Raw genomic sequence first — 14,143 nt, 5'->3', positions numbered from 1 at the left:
TCTAAAACCTCTATAAAAAACGGTAACGTAAATGACACTAAGGTAGGCGGAAGCGTGCCTCAACGAGCTCCAGTGTCGCAGGAGTCAAACTATATGTTTTGCGCGTTTTACTACTTCGGGTGGGCGGCTCGATGACACATAAGATCATGTCCCTCTTGATCCAAATAACATCTTCGCGGGCAGGCCATCTGAAGCTGAAAGATTGAAGGGTAGTGCCACTACGTGACATAAAAGTCACGAGAGCTTCGCCGTCCTCCTGGTCGATCTGCTGTACTTTGCCAACATACCAGTCCCCTTCGTAAGCGGCAGCGACAAAGTCGTCTACTTTTAGAGCGAGCTCATTGCGTAGACTCAACGCACTGGGTGGAGTGAGGATGGCGGCTTTCCATGCACAATGGCTATCCTTTGGGCTGGAAAGGCAGTCGGGACAGTAACACGAGGTGACAAGAGTGAGAACGGTGTGTCTGTCCTTTTCGCATATAGCATGCATTGACATTGTGCCAGGGACAGTCTGTGTGCCATTGTACTTGTCCAGCCTTGCTGATGCCATTTTGAAGTCATCTGTTGAGTAGTAAATGTAGGTCACACTACTTTGATATTCGGTGGCCCAAACAAAGAAGCTGTGTGCATCGTCAATAACGACTTTGCCTGACCACACCGCCTCGTCGGCCATCCGCTTGGCAGCTCCCCCGACACCATCACAGGGATCTTTTCCGTGCCCCGCTTCAAAATAGTTCCATCTTGCTGGGACTCCGAACTCTTCCTTGTGGTTCGCGACTATGGCGAAAATTGTCTTGTTTCTGTATTGTGATGTGGGACTATCTGTCCAATAGTGTACAAAGGCCAGGTCAGGGACAAGATCCTTCAGCTCTTGATTCAGTCTCCCCAAGATGGCATACACGGCAGCTGCATTATGCGAGAGCTCTTCCGAGACAAAGGCAAAGCTCTTGTGCTCGAGGTCGTCTTTGCCTTCTGCCTTGTAATATACCACTACTGGATGTAGGGAGACCAAAGTGGGGCCATTCCAGTGAGCACTTTGCACCTCCTTGCAAGACTGGCAGTTGTAATTCTCGGCAAAGTCCATTTGAATTACAACATGCCCAGCTTGGAGGTTGCTTTTCAGACGCCGGAGTTGTTGGTATTGCTCATAGTGGCGTCTGTTGTGCTCACGGAACTTCAATGTCGCCGCTGTCACCTTGTCTATAAAATCTACTTTCGATGCTTTAGTATTGATAAGCTTGGTCCTGTGCTCGCCGTCCTCGTCCTGAACTCGCTTCCACTGTTCATATGTTATTTTTTCTCCATCCCCAATCTTCTTCAGGATCTCCAGGACCTGCTCGTCTGTGTTATCCTTAATGAAGGAATCTGGATTACCAGTGCTGATTAGAAGCCTTTTTTTCATGCTTCGCAGCAGAAGCGCCATGTTCTGGTGATGCTGGCAAAAACAGGTATCACGACAGGCAAAGCTTGCTAGCATCATATAAGGGGGCCTCATCTTGTAGAAAACCGCCTGCGAGATTTTAGCGTTTGGGTTTTCAGCCAGGTACTTCATGCGCAGGTTGTAAAGGTAGTCGCTCAAAATTCGCTTCCTATCACCACACTTTTTAGCATCTTGTTTTCCTGGCATCATACGACTATTGTCGTCTCTTTCGAGGAAACTGATTACATCTTCTTGGAGTCTCTTGCGGATTTCCACCAAACGACCCTTTCTTGTATAGCTAACTTTCTTGGTCTTAGCATCTTTAATAAATCTCCGCGACACTCCAATTTCTCTGCTCAATTGCCTCAGTCCTTGATACTTTTTTATAATTTTCCCGCTAATGATATTCCTTATGGCCCTCACTCCGGAGGTAGATTTATTGGTTTTCAAGGAATCCTTGACTTCGTCGACTAGAATATTCGCAAACAAAAGGCGCTTTTTCAGTTGGTTGGGAAACTGCTTTTCCTTTATACCGGATGCTTCTATTTGGGATTTTGTGCGGGTACGAGGTGTCATTTCGGCTAACGGGGTGGCAGCAGGGGGCGTTAGTTTTTAGGAAAGCTTTTCTTTCTGCTTCCTCATTTTAACATTGCTTTTTTCAAGGCTGGCGATTTGTTGTTTTAAGCGTTTTATTGTTTTGTTTTTTTTCATTCCACTTTCTCATGCTTGGAGTGGATGTTATTTTTACTTTAAGCGCGGGCCTGTCGGTGTTTTCTACCATCTTGGACATTTTAGTTTTTTCTCTACTTTTGCGCTGAGCCTCCGCGTTCTTCGCTCTTTTTTCCGCCAGCTCTTTTTCACTAAGTTTGGATGCTGGTGTGTAGTATTTTTGCACTCGTATTGACTCATTTTGTTGCCAATTTGAATCTTTCCCTTTTTTTCGTTCTCTGTAGGCGCGTTGAATCTCTGCTCTTGATTTCCCCATTTTGAATGCTTCGAATAAAACAATTACCATAAGATACAGCAATTTTCACAAATTTACAGAAAAATCATTCTGAAAGCTTTTTTAATTCTAAATAGTGGTCATTTGATCCTTTTTTAAGTAGCCCACCAATTGTTAACTAGCGTGCCTCATCCATAATACTTTGTCAATTACGTTACTTTCAATGTCATTTACGTTACCACTGGCAAAAGCATGTGCTGAGCCTCACTATTCTAGATATTAGCTAATGCGTATGCATTAGTGCCTTTATCAGTCATTTAGCTTCACACAATACCATAGGCGTGGTATCTTACCTTTTAAGGTAAGAATTAAAATTCTGCTTTTCGAGAAGTGAAAACCAAATTGAGTTTAAAAGTGAAGATAGAGTTGATACTTCTACCGCGAAGGTCATCGAAGGAAAGACTTGTATTACAGCTTGTTAGGCGTTAGATATCTTGGCAATTTAATCCTATACAAATTATCCTTATCTCACTCCTGTGTGTGCACGTGCGCCCCATTAGACGATAGTACGTAAATTCTATTGTCATTTACGTTACGGTAACGTAATGTGACACTAACATTTGTCAAGCTACTGTCTCTTCACGTTTCAAGCAAATTAGATTATTATTTTTCTTTAAGATATTACTAAGGTCGCTCTGCAATGTGACACTGCTAACAAGACCTCCTAAGGTCTTTTAAGACCTTTAAAAAGCTTTAAAAAGCTTGGCAGTTGTGACCTAGATTGAGTAACGTAAGTGACAGTGCAGTAAAATTATTGCCAATTAGCTGGCATGAAGTGATGATTTCTTGAACACTTTGATTTTTATGAACAGTTCTTAATATTGGTTTGGGTCTTTGAGCCTTAAAGTTGTTATAAATCGTGGCCAGAAATACCGAACCGGAAGCCATTTTGATGTTATTTTCGAGCTCGCGCGCTTGCCAATCAACTGATTGTTTTTTTCTGGTCTGTCATTGGCTTATTTTCCGAACGGCGCGTTTGTTTATAAAATGGCGAAAAGACGGAAGGTTGGCTTCTACGCTACATTAAATCAGTTAACGAGCCTTGATTCAAGTCCTGTTGTTATATAAAGACAAGTTAAAGGGAAAGGAAAGCTCTGGGAAGTGGAAAGGCTGATCACATCACGCCAAATTGCCAAAAATAAGGTAAGAACTAAGTTGTAATCAGGTAAAAGCGAGTTAACCTGCCGACTAGTTTTTCGTCGTTTTAGGGCACGTTGCTCTCGACGTGGTTTTAACGTTATCCGCCGTATTAGGGCTCCTTGCCCTCGGCTGGATTTGGTGGAAGTTTTATTCGTAAGGCGACCTGTCTTTGCAAAGTCTTTCAGTGCAACTAAGTTGATAATCAATTCTACTTGACAACCACGTGTAGTTAGAATACCTGGTGCTTTGGAGGGGTTTTCTCGACGTACGATTCATTCATCTGATTGCATTTTGTATGAACGACGTTAAGCATAAAATCAGTGCGTACATGTACATCTGTCAATTTGATTATATTCAGAAAATTATAAAATGAAACTTGTCAGAGGGCAGAAAAAGTCCCTATTCTACGTCAGTTATTCAAAGCAAACAAACACTGGAATATCCTAGTTATATTTGGATGTTGATTTCTTTTGCAGCACCTTTAGGACATTACCTGCTGTGCTTGTGTCAGATATAGATTTCATAAATATCTTACCAGCCTTAAAGGGCTGAATATTATTTACAAAGAATATTACACAAAGTGTACAATAAATTGTTAAAATATCTAATTACATCGAATAATACTACGACAAAAAAGCATAAAATTGCATATAATAATCTATTAATACATGTTTTCCTATTTTTCAGCCTCTATTACTCGCCTCCAGTCTTACATGATGGCCTTTTAGTATTGGAGCAGATGGCCTTGTTTAGAGCTGCAGTAGAAGGGTTTATTTTGTCATAATCTAGGTTGCCTGTTTCTTTTAATTTCAGAGGGGATTTTTTCAGGGGTCTTTTCAGAATATTTGATAACAAATGGCATTTCATTGATAATGGAAGATTTCCCACAATAAGTTTTTTTTCCAATTGGTTGGGACAGAGTAGCTGATCGTCATGGACAAGGACTGAAAGTTTTTTTATCCAAGGAAAGTCAAATTCTTTGTTTCATTTTCTCCAAAAAAATCCTCTGAAGTGTCTAACCAACAATTATCTAGAGCTTTCCAGGAAAAAGTAAAAATCTGTTATGTAAAAAATGCACTTATTGATGACGAACGGTGAGCAATAGTCCACTACTTGGGTGATACTAAACAGCAAATATCCACCCTGTAATCACCTCACCAGGTATATATGTTAAACTTATGTTATTTTGGATGTATTTCTCCTTTTATTCTCTTCAATAATCAACATACAACATGACAGATCATAACACACAGCCCACGAGGCCAACAACTACCCAGAATGCAACATTGTAGGTTACGTCATGATAAAGACTGCTTAACAATACATTCTTCATCTACCATGACAAAGCCATTCTCTTGTACTTCATTATCTCCCTTAGTGCATCCTTGAAGCACTCTGCTATTCGTTTCCTTGATTCAGATCCACTTACTACTGCTATAGTAAGATTTCCTGGTATGAAAAAATTGGACCAATAATTACATAAGAATTTAAACAAATGATTACATACAAATTTTAACAAAAAAATGCAGCCTTTTGATGACAATAAATCATCTATACTATGAAGAAAGGAGAAGGACAAAAGAACAAAGTTGCTCATGTGGCTAATCCCTGCACCATCACCACTTATCTTCACTTGAACCCTTTCCCAGGCTTAACAATGTTGGAGCTTTTCTAAAAAAAATAATTGATCATCTCTTTAGGAAAGGCATAACATTTTGTTATATAGAAAAGGCTATAAAGTAAAATGCTAGTAAAACTTATAATAATCACCCTGTATTGTGTTTTGGTGTTACAAACTATGTATTGTACATGTTGAAAAAAAACTTACGAGAGATTCTATATGGTCAGCCAGTAAGCTTCTTAAAAGACTGTCAATCACCTGGAGCCTGTCCTGTCCTTGTTGTCATTTCACATTCATTGTATAGCTTTGATCTGCACTCACTGTTTCTTGCTAGATTCAGCATCAGAAATAGATGAAGTAATAGTGTTACTAGAGATTCAGAAATAGATGAAGTGAGAGTTTTGCTAGATTCAGCAGCAGAAATAGACAAAGTTATTGTGTTACTAGAGATTCAGAAATAGATTAAGTGAGAGTGTTGCTAGATTCAGCAGCAGAAACTAGATCTAGATGAAGTGAGATTGTTGCTAGATTCACCAGCAGAAATAATATATGAATTTATAATGTCATTAGAGATTCAGAAATAGATAAAGTGAGAGTGTTGCTAGATAAAGCAGCAGAAATTACATGTAGATGAAGTGAGATTGTTGCTAGACTTAGCAGCAGAAATAGAAGAAGTTATGCTAGATTTAGAAATAGATGAAGCGAGAGTGTTACTAGATTCAGCAGAACTTGACACGAGAATGCCGGATGGTGTAGATGGATTAGATGGTGCACATTCAGCTGTTGTATAGTGCTGCTCGTAAAACTCTTGGAATGCTAAATTTTTTCGTGACTCAAGACGTTTTCTGTCTCTATGAGGAAAGCATCCCCAGGAACATTTCCGTTGAGCAGGTCAATGAACCTAATCTTACAAGTAGTTTCGCACTGGATTGTTCTTCTCCACTCGGCAAGTCCGATATTAATCTTGGGCCAGAACACAACTTTGTTTGCGTTTTGCAATTGATCCCTAACGTAACTTTAGCTTAGAGTTTTGTGATTCTGTCAGAACAACCGCTGTGGCCCAGGTTCGAATCCTGGCTTAAACAGGGGATTTTTCCGGGTTCCTGCCTTGAATCGAATTTGTCACAAGTGAGTTGAAGTTATTCTCCCGTGTTTCCAGTCTTCTCGGATAAGGACACTCAACCGGAGGTCCCGTCTCTTCAAGCTGTACTACACTAAACCTGAACCGAAGGGACGCAAAAGAACCACTGGGGACGCAATAAACCCTCTGGCAGTGACCACCCCCAGTGACAGTGCTTACTAACCGAGGTTACACTTGAGTTGGAGCCGTGCTCTGTTGTGTCAACCTTACCGCTATTTCATATGTGTAATAGTGGTAGAAGCCTTATAAATCATAAATCATTTTACCTTTGATCGCCTATGACATCTTGTTTTCATAGGACTCGATTAAAATAAAACAAAAAGTGACTCGCGCGAAAACAACTTGAAAAACTTGTTGCTATGATTGCTATGGTATTGGATGGTTCCTCATTACTAGGCTCTCTCGGCATGGAATGACAAAGCTTAGTACATTTTCAGCATATATGGCGGCGATCAGCACTCAAGGAGTCGAACTAAACACCGTTTTCTCGTTGTACTCGCGCGGTATTAAAGAAGTATTCGATACGAGAACACACGTTCGACATTCGCGACGTAGTCATTGATAAAATCGGTCTCATTTTAGTGGCAAAACCGAAGCAAAATCTTTGAAATAAGGTTTAAAAAAGGATGTCACTGTTTCATTGTTCGGGATTCGAAATCAAGGCCGTGCAATTGTTGCTTCACAACCGAGGCCGCAATGCTAGAACTTCTGCAAATTCCCCGGTTCTTCTATTATGGCCGCCATCACCCAGTGAATTACACGAGTTCCACAAAACCGAATTGTTTTTTAACCGAAATTAACTATGTTAGCCAAACAAACATTCTATACTTGCTCAGTAATCCAACCAAAGGCCGTGCAATGTGCGAATTTTATTATTTCTATAAATATCAAGGTATGTAATTCTGGAGTAGAATACTTTACATTGATTCTTATCCTGCGAAAAACGCTGTTTTTTTTTTCAAAGATTCGCGCGCTACTGCGCATGTCAGTCCGGTACTTCTGGCCATGATGTTTCAGGGCTTCTGTACGGATATACAAGAAATTATATTTCGATTTTTTGTGCCTGGTAACGTAAATGACCCAAATCCACGTGACATTTGGATCACGGTCCAGTGTGTTGAGCAAACCAACAACGACAACCGTATCTTTAATTTAGGTGAGTCCTGAAACATGTATCTCCAAATTGTGACACAATTCAGGCAGCCACTACAGGCAGAACATCTCAAGTTTTCGGTTTAAACTTTGTTTTTTATTTTTGTGACATATGGTTTTCGTATAGCGTTACATGTTCAGAGGTCAATATTTTGTAATATGTCGAACTTTTTACACAGAAAACTTAAAACAAAATCTCCCATAGACCCAAACTCTTCGCAAAATCACACATCTCTCAAGAAATTGCGCCTAAATACAAAATGTAGAGCTATATATACGTGTGACATCAATGGTACGCGTTAACTAAAAATGAGTGATTCGTCGTTATTGAAGCTTCACTTTTTCGTATTTGTACATGATTTACTTTAATAAAAACATATAGCAGGCAACTCGACAGTACAGCAGGTTAACTCGTTATGCACTACGAATATTGTATTCTTCATTGTTAAATGTTCACTTTTTGGTATTTGTGCGTGATTTACTTTAATAAAAACATATAGCAGGCAACTCGACAGTACAGCAGGTACCTTGTTATGCGCTGGGAATATCGTATTCATCATTGTTAAATGTCCACTTTTTGGTACTTATACGTGATTTACTTTAATAAAAACATATAGCAGGCAACTCGACAGTACAGCAGGTAACTCGTTATGCACTGGGAATATCGTATTCGTCGTTGTTAAATGTTTACTTTTTCGTATTTGTACATGATTTACTTTAATAAAAACATATAGCAGGCAACTCGACAGTAAAAAAACAGTCTAAAACTCCGTCGGATAGCCAAACTGGTGCCAATGTGTGTATGCTAGTGTGCTTTTAAAGTCCACATTTATGTATACATACTCGCAAGGATAGTTTGGCTATCCGACGGAGTTTTAGACTAGCAAAGGTCGCATGCGTGATCCGCACAATTGGCATCACGCTAGCCCGGTCGCAGCTCTAGATCCCACATGGATCTAAGCTGTGGTTTAAAGCACTTCGTTCGAGTCGAAGTCGCCCTGCAGTTTTTTTGCCGATGAAGTTTAACTGAGGCAAACCGGCTATGCCATGCTGACGAGTCCTAACAAGGACGAAACAGCTGTCCATGGTTGCCGAACTGCACGGGTAATAGACTGTGCTAGCGTCCCGTCTTGGCCCGACTGGTGCCAATGTGTGAATGCTAGTGTGCTTTTAAAGTCCACATTTATGTATACATACTCGCAAGGATAGTTTGGCTATCCGACGGAGTTTTAGACTAGCAAAGGTCGCATGCGTGATCCGCACAATTGGCATCACGCTAGCCCGGTCGCAGCTCTAGATCCCACATGGATCTAAGCTGTGGTTTAAAGCACTTCGTTAGAGTCGAAGTCGCCCTGCAGTTTTTTTGCCGATGAAGTTTAACTGAGGCAAACCGGCTATGCCATGCTGACGAGTCCTAATAAGGACGAAACAGCTGTCCATGGTTGCCGAACTGCACGGGTAATAGACTGTGCTAGCGTCCCGTCTTGGCCCGACTGGTGCCAATGTGTGTATGCTAGTGTGCTTTTAAAGTCCACATTTATGTATACATACTCGCAAGGATAGTTTGGCTATCCGACGGAGTTTTAGACTAGCAAAGGTCGCATGCGTGATCCGCACAATTGGCATCACGCTAGTCCGGTCGCAGCTCTAGATCCCATATGAATCTAAGCTGTGGTTTAAAGTACTTCGTTCGAGTCGAAGTCGCCCTGCAGTTTTTTTGCCGATGAAGTTTAACTGAGGCAAACCGGCTATGCCATGCTGACGAGTCCTAACAAGGACGAAACAGCTGTCCATGGTTGCCGAACTGCACGGGTAATAGACTGTGCTAGCGTCCCGTCTTGGCCCGACTGGTGCCAATGTGTGTATGCTAGTGTGCTTTTAAAGTCCACATTTCTCTATTCAACGGTCATTTACCAAAGTCCCGAATTTTTCCCCTTATGTTTACTGTAAATTTGACCTCTATTGAGCAGTCACCTCTATTAAGCGGACGCGGTAACCAAAGGAGGGTCCCAATTGGTTGATTTCATTGTTTTTCACCTCTATTAAACAGTCATCATCAATATTTGTCAGCATGATAACAGATAGTGCACGTCATATTTTTAACTGTCTAATCTAAAACATCGGGTAAAAATACCCGATAAATTATCGGGTAAAAAATACCGGATAATAAACACTGATATACGATACCCAAAAGCGGGAGCTAGTGGTGACATATTAACACATTAATTTTATTAATTCACAGATTCTTCTGGGTTTCTTTTGATTGTACCTGAACGTGTGCGTGAGTCTATTTTTTGTGCGCGTTGAATTTGAAACTACTGTCTAGTCTATGCTGAATGTATTGCTTTGGGCTTCGAACTTCGAACACGGAAAAGTGTTCAAATATCATGGTCTTGAAAGGGGTTCTGATCCCACATTTCCGCTCAATTTTATGCCCAATTCCGCATCACACAGCTCTCTTGGTTTCCCGTTTAAAAAAAAAGAAAGGTAATAAATCCTGCATCCTTCACCGTCGATTTTGTGCCTGTCCGCAACCCGGGGATGAAATAAGAAATCTAAACTTTAGATTTCAGTGTTCCTTTCAGTAGGCTGGAATATTAACTTTTTCAAAGGTTTCGAAATGTTCATATCGAATGTAAACTTTATAAAACTATCGAGAACACGTAATATAAATATAACCTTTCTTAGACTATCCAGGACATGTTATTCCATTAAACGTTGCGTATAAGTATAGAAATGTCCATTAAACTTTATATTTAAGTCTAGAAATGTTCTTAAATTGAACCTTTATGTCCGGATTTTGCATACATTTACGTATTGCGGACCCGTAAATTAAACCACTTACCGTACCTAGGATTTCTTATGTTTTTATTCTAGTCATTCTTTAAAAAGCCCAATCATAGATTACGAATAACTGGGGAAGAATGGGTTTATGACCTTGAGATAAAAAAACAGTGGGAGGTAAAAATTTCCATACAAAACATCGCTGTATTTTTTGCACAACTTGGGGTACGAAAACTCGCTTCAAAATGCTATATTTGATAAAAATTTTGACCAAAGCTGGATTTACTCTAAAATGAAGGTATGAATCGAGGCGGTAGGCCTCTTGGTGTTATATTACTAAAACTGCCTTCATTAAAAGCAATGACAAACTACCGGAATTCCAGCTTATCATGCCAATCACCAATGTTTTATCAATGCTAAATCTTGGGGACCAATCTTGGGATATTAATGATACACAGTTTCTAACATGGGGTTTCAATAACTTTTAGAGTAGCAGGCTGTGCTTGGGAAATAGGCGGCTGGAGCCAGGCGCATACACAGGGGGTTTCCCCCTTGGCGAAAAGTGGGTCATTTCTTATTAAGAAATCTTCAAATGCTATGCTTTTTCCATATGATTCCTATGACTGCGCACCCCGCTCAGCCAATCCTGGGTACGAACCTGCTACTTTGTACCGAGTAAAGATTACAACAACTCATATGTGTCCATTAACGAAAAAACCCTAATAATTTTCCTTTTTTTCTTCTTTGAAAACGCTATGTTTGAAAAAACGGCAGCTGGCAGTTTGGGCTCAAAACTACCCATGATCCTTTTCCATATACATCCAAGATGGTGGCAAACAACGATGCTACGATTTTTGAGCGATACAAAAAAGAAATATGCTCCCAAGTACTGTAACAATTAATTGGCTAATGGAAAACCAATGAAGAACGACAATAAAGGATGGTGACCATGGCATAATGTAATTTTAAGTTGTTTATTACCAATCACACATAATTTGCAAACTTGTACCGAGTAAAGATTACAACAAATTGACTACAAAAAATTTGACTCTTATTTTTGTTGAGTATAATGATGAAGAAAAATCCCTTTTCTATTATCAACTTTCCATTTATTTAGTTTTTTATGCATTTGTTACTTTCCTCTTCTGCTTTGCGAAATGATTTTTCAAGTTGTATGTATAGTGTAAATAAAACTGTAGAACTATTGTATTCTGTATACCTAGAAACAAGCAGAAAACACTTAATAAGGGTTAGTTTGTGTTTTAAAACAATTAGCAGGAAATGATAAGATAAATTTAGAGTTAACATGTACTGGAAATTTCTAGAATAGTTTCTGCAATTAGAAAATGTTGCTTCCCTTGAGCTTGAATATAATATAAATAAACATATATGTATGAAATTGCAGGTAACTTTTTAAAATTTTGTGTGATCCCAAGGTATGCAACTTGTATGTAAGGTCTAAAAATATCAACAAACTAGCATGCATATTTGGTTCATATTTTGGTTCGGTAACGTAAACACCAGGGTACCACAAGAAAAGGAGTGGCCCGTTCTTTTTTTAAACGACACCTGCCTCGTAACAAGGCGTCTCAAGTTAGAAAAACAGGTAAAAAATTATTTTTGAGCGCAAGAGCCATGGGAAGGTTTAGCGCTGGCTGGCTGGCTTGGTTAGAGTATTGACGTCACAGTCTAGCGGCCGAGGTATACGAACTTTTTCTTTCTTTCTTTCTTTGTTTCTTTCTTGTCTTTAGGCTAATATTAACCCTCACGCGCCGGGCTGTGGGGTTAGTCACGTTAAATAGTCACACGTACAAATAGCTCAGGTCTCACTTGCCCTTAAACCAACCTCTCGTCGTGTTCCACTGGTATTCTTTTCTGCGGTCTCAGCTGTTCTGATACAAACTCTTCAGACTTTTCATCTTTGATGGAACTTAAAAGAGTTTTTCTGCTTGGAGCAGTTTTGGCGTTTTTGTGGTACGGGCACCATCGATGGTTCAAAGAGAAGGAAAAGTTCCTTATCCAAGAAACTGCGAAGACTCACACTGTTAGTTTCAGGGAGTTATTTTTACTCCACTCAGAGAGTAAAAACTACTCTTTGCGATGGAGTACTTTTAAAGGAGTAATTTGAACTCCTTTATTGGAGTAAAACCTACTCCACTGAGAAGTATTTTTTTTGTTTACTCCCTTAACGGAGTAAGTTTTACTCTACTGAGAATTAGTATCGAATGTTTATTAGAAAAAGAGTAATTTTCACTCTTGTTGATCAAATAATGGAGTAAAAAGTACTCTTTTCTGGGAGGTAATTTTAGCAGAGTAAAAGCTACTCCAACTATCTGAAGTGAAAAGAGTTATTTTTACTCCAGATGGTTAAGAAATGGAGTAAAAAAGTACTCCTTTGAGGGGGTAGGCTTTGAAGAATAAAAACTACTCCAGCCATCTCGTGTTGAAAGAGTAATTTTTACTCCAGCTGTATCTTTTTAGAGCAGTAACAAACCACTCCAAATATATAAAATAAAGGGAGTTGTTTTTTTTACTCTGAATTAGCTGAATTTAAAAAGGAAAACGATAGTCTTTATTATATAAGACAAAAGATAAAAATAATAATTTATCGTATCGTAAAAAAGGGAGTAAAAAATTACTCCAAAAAGGGAGTCATTTTGTACCTCGGTTTTTTACGCACTTTTTGGACTTTTTTAGTTTCTCTGAAACTAACAGTGTGACGCCTGAGCACCTGCTATAAGTTATTGCAGCAAAAATTGTGTTGATATTTCAAGGTGCATAACCCCCGTTTTTGCTTATGCTTTATAGTTTTGTCTACAAATAGCACGTCTATTGAGAACCAAAAGTGGACCTTTGTCCGTTGTGTGTGTGCTGGTGTTTTTTTTTCTAAAATACAGTACATACATAAAGCTGTTAAAGTTGTTATAGAAAAATAATATTGTGTATGTTTGTTTCAGTTTTGTTATGTTGAGACACTTGTTAGTAATTTTGTCCTGGATACCTTATTTCAAATGACTATTATTTTTCAAACATTTTTTCAACTTATATTTTTGTTATTTCTTAAACTGAATTGTTTAATTAAATGTTTTGTCAAATTCATAATAACGTCTTTTCCTTGGTGTTTCTAAATTACTCTAATTTCTCCAGTATTAACCCCTGAAGTAGGTGAAGTTTAAACGGCCATTTTGTAAAAACAGGGGGGAGAGGGTTGAAATCATCCCTTTAGTTACCCAATTAGTAGGGGGAAATAACAAGATAGGGAGTAAAAATTGACTCCCATTTTGAGGGTGAATTGTACTCTTTTAATGGAGTAACTACAAGCAACCTAGTAAATTACTCCCTTTAGTTACTCCCCCGGAGAGAGTAGGAAAAAAAGGAGTAAAAAATAACTCCATTTTGAGGGTTAATTGTACTCCTTTAATGGAGTAATAGCAAGCAACCTAGTAAATCACTCCCTTAAGTTACTCCCCTACAGGGGTAAAATCTACTCCCTTGAGAGAGTAGAAAAAAGGTTTTTTACTCACTTTTTGGACTTTTTTAGTTTCTCTGAAACTAACAGTGTGACGCCTGAGCACCTGCTATAAGTTATTGCAGCAAAAATTGTGTTGATATTTCAAGGTGCATAACCCCCGTTTTTGCTTATGCTTTATAGTTTTGTCTACAAATAGCACGTCTACACTGTTAGTTTCAGGGAGTTATTTTTACTCCACTCAGAGAGGAAAAACTACTCTTTGCGATGGAGTACTTTTAAAGGAGTAATTTGAACTCCTTTATTGGAGTAAAACCTACTCCACTGAGGAGTATTTTTTTTTGTTTACTCCCTTAACGGAGTAAGTTTTACTCTACTGAGAATTAGTATCGGATGTTTATTAGAAAAAGAGT

General features: G+C 39.0%; 2 long non-coding RNA genes across 3 annotated transcripts; one reads left to right on the top strand and one right to left on the bottom strand.

The window, feature by feature from the left end:
• Positions 1-3,135: 3,135 nt before the first annotated feature.
• LOC116610215 lies at positions 3,136-5,335 on the top strand. Its single transcript, XR_007306830.1, has 2 exons — positions 3,136-3,566; positions 4,251-5,335. It is a non-coding gene; the product is annotated as an uncharacterized LOC116610215 (long non-coding RNA).
• LOC125560722 lies at positions 4,748-6,338 on the bottom strand. 2 transcript variants are annotated; one of them, XR_007306832.1, is made up of 2 exons: positions 5,392-6,338; positions 4,748-5,234 (listed from the first exon to the last, which is right to left on the bottom strand). It is a non-coding gene; the product is annotated as an uncharacterized LOC125560722 (long non-coding RNA). The 2 variants fall into 2 exon arrangements; XR_007306831.1 differs by having other exon boundaries at positions 4,748-5,012.
• Positions 6,339-14,143: the final 7,805 nt, after the last annotated feature.

This window comes from Nematostella vectensis, chromosome 15, assembly GCF_932526225.1.
Source record: "Nematostella vectensis chromosome 15, jaNemVect1.1, whole genome shotgun sequence".
Classification (NCBI taxonomy): domain Eukaryota; kingdom Metazoa; phylum Cnidaria; class Anthozoa; order Actiniaria; family Edwardsiidae; genus Nematostella; species Nematostella vectensis.
Note: the sequence above shows the minus strand (reverse complement) of the source record. Positions and strands in the feature narration are given on the sequence as shown.